Below are 11078 nucleotides of genomic sequence, written 5' to 3'. Positions count from 1 at the left end.
ACACCCATACTAACACACTTACTAACGCCCCACCCCGGCACTTGGGTTCGAGCAGCTAGGATATATTGACGACCAGTTGTCCTAGTGCTGCTAAGTGCGTATTAAAGATGTGTTTAAACCACACAATGACGTTGGCGCTTGTTTAGATGGCGTCAGCAGTGGTCTGGCCCTCGCTTTCTGTATAACGGTTTGTATTTTTATTATTTGGTGAGTTTTGTTTTACTTTATGATGGCCTCCTCTTGTCGAAAGCCTGACCCTCTTGTCTTTGATGTGGATATCAGCGAACGCTGCGCTACGTTTGAACTCGACTACCAGCACTACATGAACATTGCGCACCGAAATGAATCAGATGCTGTCAAGGCTTCTCTCCCGCTCAGCCTTGCGGGTCCAGCTGCCCTTCGTCGATCAAGAACATTCCGCTATGCTCCAGCGGTCCGCGATGCTAACGGCCAGGTAATAACCCCTGCTGAATCACCTGGCGACCCCAATGTCCTGTTACGTAAACTGTCAGATCTGTGACCTGCCCTCAAACCACATTTTGGATAGGGCGAGGTTCTTCTCTCGTCGTCAGCTCCCCGGTGAACTGGCAGACTCGTTTATTTCTGATTTGATGTATTTGGCCCGACGTGGCCGGTTCGAACTAATGCCTATTGATCAGCTAACTGATCAGCTAACCAGGGACATATTGGTGAATGGCATGAGCGATTTAACGCTCAGATCAGAGCATCTGAGACGGCCAAATTTGACGCTTGACGAACCTGTGCACGCATGCAGAACTGCTGAATTCATCGACCCCATAGACAGCTCGCATGAAACTAAAACCATCAATGAGATGGTACACAAAAAAAGCTGGATAAACTCAGCGGGTGCAGCAGCATCTATGGAGTGAAGGAAATAGGCAACGATTCGGGCCGAAACCCTTCATGAGATGGGCCTCACTAGGCAGCGAACAAACACATATAACAGGCGATTTACGACCCAAGCTAGTCAGGCGGTTCGCAGCGATCCGCAGCAGAGATGTCCCATCAGCAATTACTTACACAACAGACAGTCAGTCTGTCCCGCCCTCGGGAAAGCATGCAAATACAGCAAAAAGTTGAACCACTTTGCTTCAGTGTGTAGGGCCTCAATCCGGGCTATTCGCCAAGTTCCAGGTCTAATCTCATTTTTTTGCAACCAGACAGCAACAATATTACTCCCCATTTCCAGCTCGCAGCTGTTCCAGCCCACAGCCCAATTCATTCTCAAGATGATTCCACTGTTTACTCTCTGCAGCAATTAGCCACCAATAATCCAGAACCGACCGTGACGATATCTGTAAGCAATGTGGTCTTTGGCCCGAACACAATGTCAATCAATCTCTTCAAAAAGATTAGAACAAACGAGCCTCTTATCAAGGACAGGTCCACTTTACATGCTTTCGGAGGGGAGGTATTGGTTCCTCTGGACAAAACCAAATTGAGATGTGGACTGAAAAGATCCACAAGGGTTTTAACCTTTTATATCCTGAACTTTGACATCCACCCTGCTTGGTAAACGTGCCTGTCAGGAGCTGGGGCTGATTTCCTTTGACAAAATCGACCACAAGCTACAAATGTCGTTTGACCCGCTGAGTGAATTCCCTGATCTTTTCGACAACAACCTAGGCAGGTTCCCCTTGACCTACAGGATTATTACTGACCCCGATGTGACGCCCGCCATCCGAGCCCCACGCCGATTGTCGTTTGCCATGAGTGACAGGGTTCACTCTATGCTGAAGGACATGACCTCCATGGACGTAATTGAAGCAGTCAGCGACCCCACCGACTGGGCCTCGACCATGATTGCCACATTCAAGAAGGGAAAGAACGAAATCCGTCCGTGCATCAACCCGAAAGACCTGAACACTGCCATTAGGCGCCCACGCCATCCCATGAAGACCGTGGAGGATGCGGCAAAGGTCGGAATGGTCACCTTATTTTCTGTTCTCGATGCAAAGAACTCTTTCTGGCAGATACCACTCGACAAGAAGTCATCAAGCCTCACTACATTTGCCACCCCAGGGCGCACCTTGTGCCATTATTGTCGATCATATCCTCGATATGGCAAAGACGCAGCGTAACACGGTCACAATCTCAGGCTCATCTTGGAGCGCGCTCGCAAGATCAACCTCAAGCTCAATCCTGACAAGTGTATGCCCGGGTTCCAGCGGTTTCCTACGTTGGCCACATCTTTACTCCTGATGGCCTTAAACCCGATCCGAAGAAAGCTGCTGCCATCACAAAGATGCCTGCCCCCACAGATGTAAAAGGCCTGCAACGTTTTCTGGGCATGGTAAACTATCTCGGTAAGTTTATACCGAAGCTCAGCGAAATAAGCTCCACACTGCGGCAGCTGGCCGAAAAGTACACTGCATGGTCATGGGCCCCGCAACATCAGGTTACCTTTGATGTTCTATAATCTAAACTGACCAGTGCACCGACTCTGACATTTTCGACTGAACCGTCCTGTGACGATCACATGTGATGCCTCGAAATTTTGGCTCGCAGATGGCACTCTACTACCTGGCGCGTATGCCTCTCGCACCATGACCGACACGGAACATCACTACGCGCAAATCGAAAAGGAACTGCTGACTGTCGTTTTTGCCTGCACCAAACTCCGTGATTTCGTCCTTGGCAATACATTCACGGTCGAGACGGACCATCAAACGCTGGTGACAATCCTGAACAATCCCCTCCATGCCGCGCCAGCTCGTTTGCAGCGCATGATGCTGCAGCTGCAGCGGTACGACTTCGCTATTACCTTCATGGTCCTCGATGTCGACCTCGTCCCCGGTAAGCAACTGCGCGCCCTGGCCGCGCACACTGCCACTGACGTTACGCTTCAAACCCTCTCCTCCATCATCAAAACAGGCTGGCCGGACAAACGATCCGACAGGCCCACAGAGGTACAGCCGTACTTCCTGGTACGTGGTGAACATGTGATACAGGATAACGTTGTACTTAAGGGTCACAAGGTGGTGATACCCTCGTCAATGAGAGATGAATACTTCAAAGAGGCACACAGCGGTCACCCAGGGGCCGATTCCACACTGGCACGCGCTCGTGGTCTGTTCTACTGGCCGTCGATAGCCGAGTACATTCGGGACCGCATAGCGTCCTGCCCCTCATCAGCAGCGGCAGCCCCTTCTGCAACAACCACCACCAGCACTGTCCTGGACGTCGCTGGCGGCAGACATTTTCAAATGGTGCGGAGAGCAATATCTCGTTCTGGTCGACTCATTTTCCAACAGGTTTGACCTTTACGAACTCTCCTCCCTCACGTCTGAGATGGTCATCAAGAAGCTGAAGAGACACTTCCCCGCCTATGGCGTTCCTGTTTGCCTGGGAACCGACAACGGTTCGCAGTTCACCAGCCACATGTTCCAGGTTTTCGCAGACCGATGGAACTTCCAGCACGTCACGAGCAGCCACGAGTATCCACAGAGTAATGGACTCAGCGAGTCCAAGCACTTGCTGGAGGGAGCACGCATCACCAAGTCGGACGTCTATCTCGATCTCCTGAATCTCAGAAACATGGCCAGGGACTGTACCCTGGGATCGCCGGCACAGCGCCTGATGTCAAGATTGACGAGGTCTCCTGTCCCCGCCGCACAACAGCAGCTGGTTCCTCGTGCGTTGGAGTCTGCCACTATCCAGAGACGTATCCAAAAGTGGCAGAACATCCAGAAACGATCATCCGACAGATCCAGCGGACCAGTCAAACCTCTACTGCCGGGCTAAGTCGTCCGTCTACGAACTTCGACTGGACATTCCCGTCTGGGCACTGTTGTCAGCCCGACTAACGAGCCACTATCCTACAGGGTGAACTGTGAGGGAGCGGTTTACCGGAGAAGTCGACAACACCTGCTTGCTGCGAGTGAGCCCCGCCCACCGCCTTCTGGTCCCTATGCTCCGCCTCTCCAGTTCCAGATGCCTTCTGCGATGTCTCCCACCCGTCCCCGCATGCCTTACACCCCTCCTCGTCCCTCGGTCTCCACTAACCACGGGGTCTAACCTACCGCATGTCTTCCTTTTCGGTCCCCACAAACCTCTCCCGCGCCATTCTCACCTCCTGGATCTCCGGCCCATCTTTCTGGAGAGGGAGGGGAGGGTTGGGTCCGCACGCGCTAGGGACGCGTTAGCAGATCACCAGACAGATATGGCGAGTATGTTTAACTCCATGGCATGGGTGCCCTTTCCAAACCTAATCCCAAGGGGGAATGATATAGATTGAGTGCATGTGAACCAATCACACGCAGGCCAGCACCACTAACTACACCCCTTCACAACACCCATACTAACAATCTTACTAACGCCCCACGCCGGTACTGGGGTTCGAGCAGCTAGGATGCATTGAAGACCAGTTATCCTAGTGCTGCTAAGTGCTTATTAAAGACGTGCTTAAACCACACAATGACTTTGGCGCTTGTTTACAAATACCATACCAGATCTGATCATAGAAACATAGAAACATAGAAACATCGAAAATAGGTTCAAGATTAGGCTATTCGGCCCTTCGAGCCTGCAATATGATCAAGGCTGATCATCCAACTCAGTATCCTGTACCTGCCGTCTCTTCATACCCCCTGATCCATTTAGCCACAACGGCCACATCTAACTCCCTCTTAAATATACCCAATGAACTGGACTCAACTACCTTCTGTGGCAGAGAATTCCACAGATTCACCACCTTCTGTGTTAAAAATGTTTTTCTCATCTCGGACTTCCCCCTTATACTTTCACTGTGACCCCTTTTTCTGAACTTCCCCAGCATCGGGAACAATCTTCCTGCATCTAGCCTGCCAACCCCTTAAGAATTTTGTAAGTTTCAACGAGATTCCCCCTCAATTTTCTAAATTCTAGGAGTACAAGCCGAGTCTATCCAGTCTCGCTCCATAAGAAAGCCCTGCCATCACGGGAATCAGTCTGGCGAACCTTCTCTGTACTCCCGCTATGGCATGAATGTCTTTCATCAGATTAGGAGACCAAAACTGTACGCAATACACCAGGTGTGGTTTCACCACGACCCTGTACAACTGCAGTAGAACCTCCCTGTTCTTATACTCAAATCCTTTTGCTATGAATGCTAACATACCATTCGCTTTCTTCACTGCCTGCTTCACCTGCATGCCGATTTTCAATGACTGGTGTACCATGACACCCACGTCTCATTGCATCTCCCCTTTTCCTAATCTGCCACCATTCAGATAATAGTCTATTGTACTTGAGTACAACAGGTCATACTGTACATGACTACAACAGGTGGTGGGAAGGAAGAGCTGAATGGTGTGCAGATCGCAATGTTACAGCTGCTGAGTAAGTGCAGATAACAAAATGCAAGGTCCGCAACAATATAGATTGGACGATCGGGAATAAATCCCTTAGCTTATAAGAGGTCAAGTGGCTGATAACAGCGGGGAAAAATCTGCCCCGAATCTGGTCGTACGGGCTTTGAAGGTTTAATATCTTCTGCCCGACGTTGGAGGGGAGAAGTGGGCACGCATGCGATAGTCAGGATAAAGAGGGGTGGGCCGAAAGGCCCGTTTCTGTGCCATGTGACCCCGCCCTCTGCTTTGGATGCAGATGGGCGTGTTGGGAGAGAGGTTGGTGGCTGGCAGATGTTAGTTGATGGGAGGTAGACAAACCTCATCTGCTCGTTGCTAAGTGCTATTTCTCAACTCACTTGTGACGAACGTTACCGCGAACAATCCGCCGGGTTTTGTTTACTACAATGTCTCCGAGCAACCGCGGGTCAATTGTCCCGCGAGGCCAATCAGATGCCGTTCTTGCTCAGCCGGGCCGCGGTATAAGTAGGGCGAGTGGCGACATCCGCCATCCGCCATCGACCGCCGCGACAACAGAGAGAGAGGATGGTGAGCCCACGTGACAGAACCCCCAGCGCCGCCGCGTTCCATCGAGACGCGCATCCGATTGGTGGGAGGCGATGGCTACATAGCCTTACAATTCACCTTTTACGTCCGGTTCTATCTGTTGACCTGGATGTTCCATTCACACATTGGACGGAGGTGCCGCTTACCGAGATGACATCAAAGTAGAACAAGGACACATTAGTTCCTCATCCGCAGCTGTATCTTGCCCTAATCGAAGGCGTCTTCCACAAATATTCATCGTGTGTTTTGTTGTTTATACGTGTGCATTTATTGGCGGACGGGGTATCAATTGTACCAGACCTCCGAAAATATCTATTACAATTGGGAAGGGATAGGTGATCCGTCATCTGTTACGGTCATAGTCCCTCTGGTGTCAATAATCTGTATTTGTAAATATCATCGTCTTTTATTTCTCTTTGCCTCCAGCGGGAATGTATTTCAATCCACATTGGCCAGGCCGGGTGCCAAATCGGCAACGCTTGCTGGGAGCTGTATTGCCTAGAGCACGGGATCCAGCCGGATGGACAGATGCCCAGCGACAAAACCATTGGGGGCGGCGACGACTCCTTCAACACCTTCTTCAGCGAGACGGGGGCGGGCAAGCACGTCCCACGAGCCGTGTTCGTCGATCTGGAGCCCACGGTGATTGGTAAGGCGGCAGGAGGAAGAATACTGATATGTTCTGCATTATCGCAAATCCTGCCCTGACATTTGTGGAGGGTCGTATGTGTAGCGCAGGTTAATTCTCTATTTTCTGCTCCCGTCCCCCTGCAGATGAGGTGCGGACCGGCACCTACCGGCAGCTCTTCCACCCGGAGCAGCTCATCACCGGCAAGGAGGACGCGGCCAATAACTACGCCAGAGGCCACTGCTCAATCGGCAAGGAGATCGTGGACTTAGTCCTGGACCGTATCCGGAAGGTGGTAAGTTGATTCGCAGTAGAATTTTACACAATTCCTTCACTATCACCGCACAACAGGGAGCTTCCTGTCCGGGAGCACCATGAGTATTTCTATTGTGCTTTGACCAAACCTTGAAACCATGACCCTTCCACCTTGACATTTCCAACATGGCAAATGGTTTCTGAAAAAAGGTTTTCCTAACGCTGTCTTTCATATCTTTTATGCACTTCTATCACGTCTCCCCTCGACCTTCCATGTTTCAGAGAACATAATCCACATTTGTCCGACCTCTGATGTGAGCTTCTTGTTACCCCGACTACATCACAAGATTAGATGTTGTTCAGTCAGAGGTGAACACAATTCTCGGCATCTTCATTACAGGCAGCGAGATCGGCAGCTGGTTGGTTATCCAGTTGAGGCCATTTCAGTAGGTGTTCCGTTCTTTGCGGTTCGTTACCATATTCGGAGGTGACATCGTTGTAGTTATACTCCCACTTGTTTAGAGACACTTTGACTCTGCCAACATCAGTTCCGAATCGATTGAGGCATTTCCATCTGGCCCAACTTGTGTGTACCCGAGGCGGGAGTTACTCACTTACCGTTAGTCCCATGAGGAAGGTAGAGTGGATATTCTATCACACCATTTGGAGACTCGTGCTTATCTTGTTGTAATCCCAGCCTCAAGCGGCGTCGCACAGTGAAGACAACTTTACCTCGACACTAGTCGGCTCGGAAATGGTGTCAGACCAAGCATTGGATGTCGTTCATCAGTTGGCTGCCGCTGGTGTCCTTCATGCTGGCTCCTGCTCTTCTGCTGTCTGGCGGGGCAATGCCTGAGAGCTAATATTGTTAGTAGTGTAGTGTTAGTGTCGGTGGGGGAGGGGGGGGGGGGGGCACTGCAAACCGGCAGCCCTGTTACCAGCGTGTCCGTTTTATTCAACTTTTTTAATGTTTTCAGTGTGTTTACATGTATATTTTTAATGCTTCTTTGTGTGTCTTGTGTGGGTGTGGTGTGTGTGTGGGGGGGGGGGGGGGGCGGTAAGGGGGAAAGCGTTTCGGTCGCCTACTCCAAGGAGAGGGGACTTTTTCCCAGGTCGCCTCCCCCATGGCCCTACAACGCGGATCCGGCGGCCTTTCCCAGAGACGCGCCCAGGGCATCAGCTGCGGACGCAGCGCGGACTCTCGGCGCGGACTCTCGTCGTGGAGCGGGCGAACCATCGCTGGGGCTCGCCGGAGGGGATCGTTCCGCGGCGGCCTGGGGCCGCGGTCTGCAGCCTGAGATCCCTCGCTGGGGACCCGGGAGAGGAAAAAGCTTCCACTCGAACTGCCGGCCCGCGGCCAACTTCTACCCCTGGCGCGGCATGGACCTACCATCGGGAGCGGAGCCGCTCGCTTGGGTTCCATGGAGGGGAGCTTCGACTTCGACTGCCGGCCCTGCGGTCTGCGGTGCTTCTGGCTGCGGCGCGAACATTAAATAACCGACCGCCGGCCTGCGGCCTACACCAACCTGAAGCCGCGGTCTCCGGTGGGGGAGGCACCGATTCAAGACTTACCTTGACTTTCATTCATGTGGTCGCCCGCAGCGACCACTGCGGAAGGTTGAGGTCCCGACCACGGGGGCAAATGGAGGAGGGCTGACCAAATGTTGTGCCTTCCACCATAGTGATGAATGCTGTGGTGGATGTTGGTGTAAAATGTTTATTGTGTTTTAGTTTGTTCTTTTTCATTGTACCGCTGCTGGCAAATTCATTTCACTTGCACTTTATGTGCAATGTGACGAATAAAACAGTATTGTATTGCATTGCATTGTACTGCCCTCTAATTGGTGCAGCATTCTTTCTAGTAATCCTTTTCTGCAACTTCGTCCAAGCAACCACGGCATTCACCGAAGACGGCAACCGGAAATGTATTGTACACACCGAATGAGGCCTAACCCGAACTTTATTTACACGTCAGAGCAAACTTAAGACCTTCACATTCACTCGTGGGATGCCAATGACACCTAAGATTTTCGAAAGCCATTTCAACAGTTGGGTCTGGCCTAATGTAGAGAAATGGGACGAGATCTAACTGCCATCTCTCTATGTAAAGTGTTGAGTGGAAGTGAAAGAACAATTGCATTCGTTCTCCCCAAAGCCATCCACTTATGCCCAACCGTAATGGTAACTAGGTAGCTCACGAACGTCATATGCGGTTTTCCATTAACAATTTCTGCTTTTTTCTCCCCCCCACAGGCTGACCAATGCACCGGACTGCAGGGGTTCCTGATCTTCCATAGTTTCGGCGGCGGCACCGGCTCGGGCTTCACCTCCCTCCTCATGGAGAGACTGTCCGTCGACTACGGTAAGAAATCCAAGCTGGAGTTTTCCGTCTACCCGGCGCCGCAGACCTCCACCGCCGTGGTCGAGCCCTACAACGCGGTGTTGGTCACCCACTGCACCCTGGAGCACTCCGACTGCGCCTTCATGGTGGACAACGAGGCCATTTACGATGTGTGTCGGCGGAACCTGGACATCGAGCGACCCACCTACACCAACCTCAACCGCCTGTTGGCGCAGATCGTGTCGTCCATCACTGCCTCGCTGCGCTTCGACGGCGCCCTCAACGTGGACCTGACTGAGTTTCAAACCAACCTGGTCCCCTACCCGCGCATCCACTTCCCGCTCGCCACCTACGCGCCGAGAAGGCTTACCACGAGCAAATGTCGGTCCCCGAAATCACCAACGCCTGCTTCGAGCCGGCCAACCAGATGGTGAAGTGCGACCCCCGCCAGGGCAAGTACATGGCGTGTTGCATGTTGTACCGCGGGGACGTGGTCCCCAAGGACGTCAACGCCGCCATCGCCACCATCAAGAGCAAGCGCTCCATCCAATTCGTGGACTGGTGCCCGACCGGGTTCAAGGTAAGTGAAGGGTGTGAGACAAAACCGTGTATACCCGGTGGAGGAGGGGCATTAGCTCTGTTTGTCCGATACCTCAAGTAAACTGCACAGCTAGAAATGTTAAATAGATGTCTCTGTATTAATCGACGATAATTGAACAAGTACCTCCCCCTCTGTCATCACTGAGCCGTCACTACTCAATACACCAACGCTATGTAGTCATCCAATGGGAACGTTCTCACCGGGTCCTAACATTTGCAGGACACATCCTGTCCAAATGCGGGCGCAAGGGATGGAGGAGAGTCGGCAGATTTGTAGGAATTCATGTGGCTGGAGACGGTGGGCCGAAGTATCTCTTGCTATCCGGTAATCGGTCTGTAAAAATACTCCAGGGAACATTGAGCTTCTGATAGGGGAAGAAGTAAAGAATTGGGATAATCTCTTAATTGATAAGTTCCCCTTTCCAGCGCGCTCGCCCGGGGAACAGAGGCTTTGCAGTTCACCCAACAACATGGGGTTCACACTGCGAAGGCGTTGGGAGGAGCTCGCTTGTTCACATGGGCCCAGGAAGTGAAATTCAATGTCTACACTTTCCCTACCCCCGCAGGTGGGCATCAACTATCAGCCCCCGACTGTGGTGCCGGGGGGCGACCTGGCTAAGGTGCAACGCGCCCTCTGCATGCTGAGCAACACCACCGCCATCGCTATGGCCTGGACCCGTCTGGACCTGAAGTTCGACAAGATGTACGCCAAGCGGGCCTTTGTCCACTGGTACGTGGGAGAGGGGCTGGAGGAAGGGGAGTTCCAGGACGCACGGGAGGACATGGCGTCGCTGGAGAAGGACTACCAAGAGGTGGCCCTGGATTCCACCGAACTCGAAAGGGCAGAGGAGGAAGGAGAGGAGTAGGCCCAATATCTTAAAATTAAAATGTTTAATCAAATCCAACATTTATGCGACAAAGTAACTTTAGATTTAGAAAGTAGGTTTAATAAGACAGCATTGTAATTTCGAAAATAAATTTATTTGAAAAAAAAATCAATTTGGAAGTCTATCCGCTTGTCATTGGAACTTCCCAAGGATATTTTCACCCTATGGGAATGAGAGACGCTGGCTGGCGGCAGAAGACCGATTGCCACAGACATTTCTAGCATGATGCGGTCATATCAGTGCGAAACTGACTAATAGGAGGGGGTGGGAGACCGAAGGATGGGGGCATAAGGGGAAGGGCGAGGGGGTTGGGCAAATCTAGGGGGAGGGAGAGGTAAGTGAGAGGCTAAGGAATGGGAAAAGGAGAGGATAGAGCGGGAATTCGGGGGGTGGGGTGTTCCACATACTCAGTCTCAACTTTCTTTAAAGCACAATATTATAATATCACATGA

The 11078-nt window shown here is 51.8% G+C and overlaps 1 pseudogene; it reads left to right on the top strand.

Annotated features, from left to right (window-relative positions):
- The first annotated feature begins 5863 nt into the window (after positions 1 to 5863).
- LOC129694924 (tubulin alpha-1D chain-like) lies at positions 5864 to 10687 on the top strand (annotated as a pseudogene).
- The last annotated feature ends 391 nt before the right edge of the window (positions 10688 to 11078 follow it).

Source organism: Leucoraja erinacea, unplaced genomic scaffold, assembly GCF_028641065.1.
Source record: "Leucoraja erinacea ecotype New England unplaced genomic scaffold, Leri_hhj_1 Leri_861S, whole genome shotgun sequence".
Taxonomy (NCBI): Eukaryota; Metazoa; Chordata; class Chondrichthyes; order Rajiformes; family Rajidae; genus Leucoraja; species Leucoraja erinaceus.
This window is presented reverse-complemented; position numbering and strand designations above follow the sequence as displayed.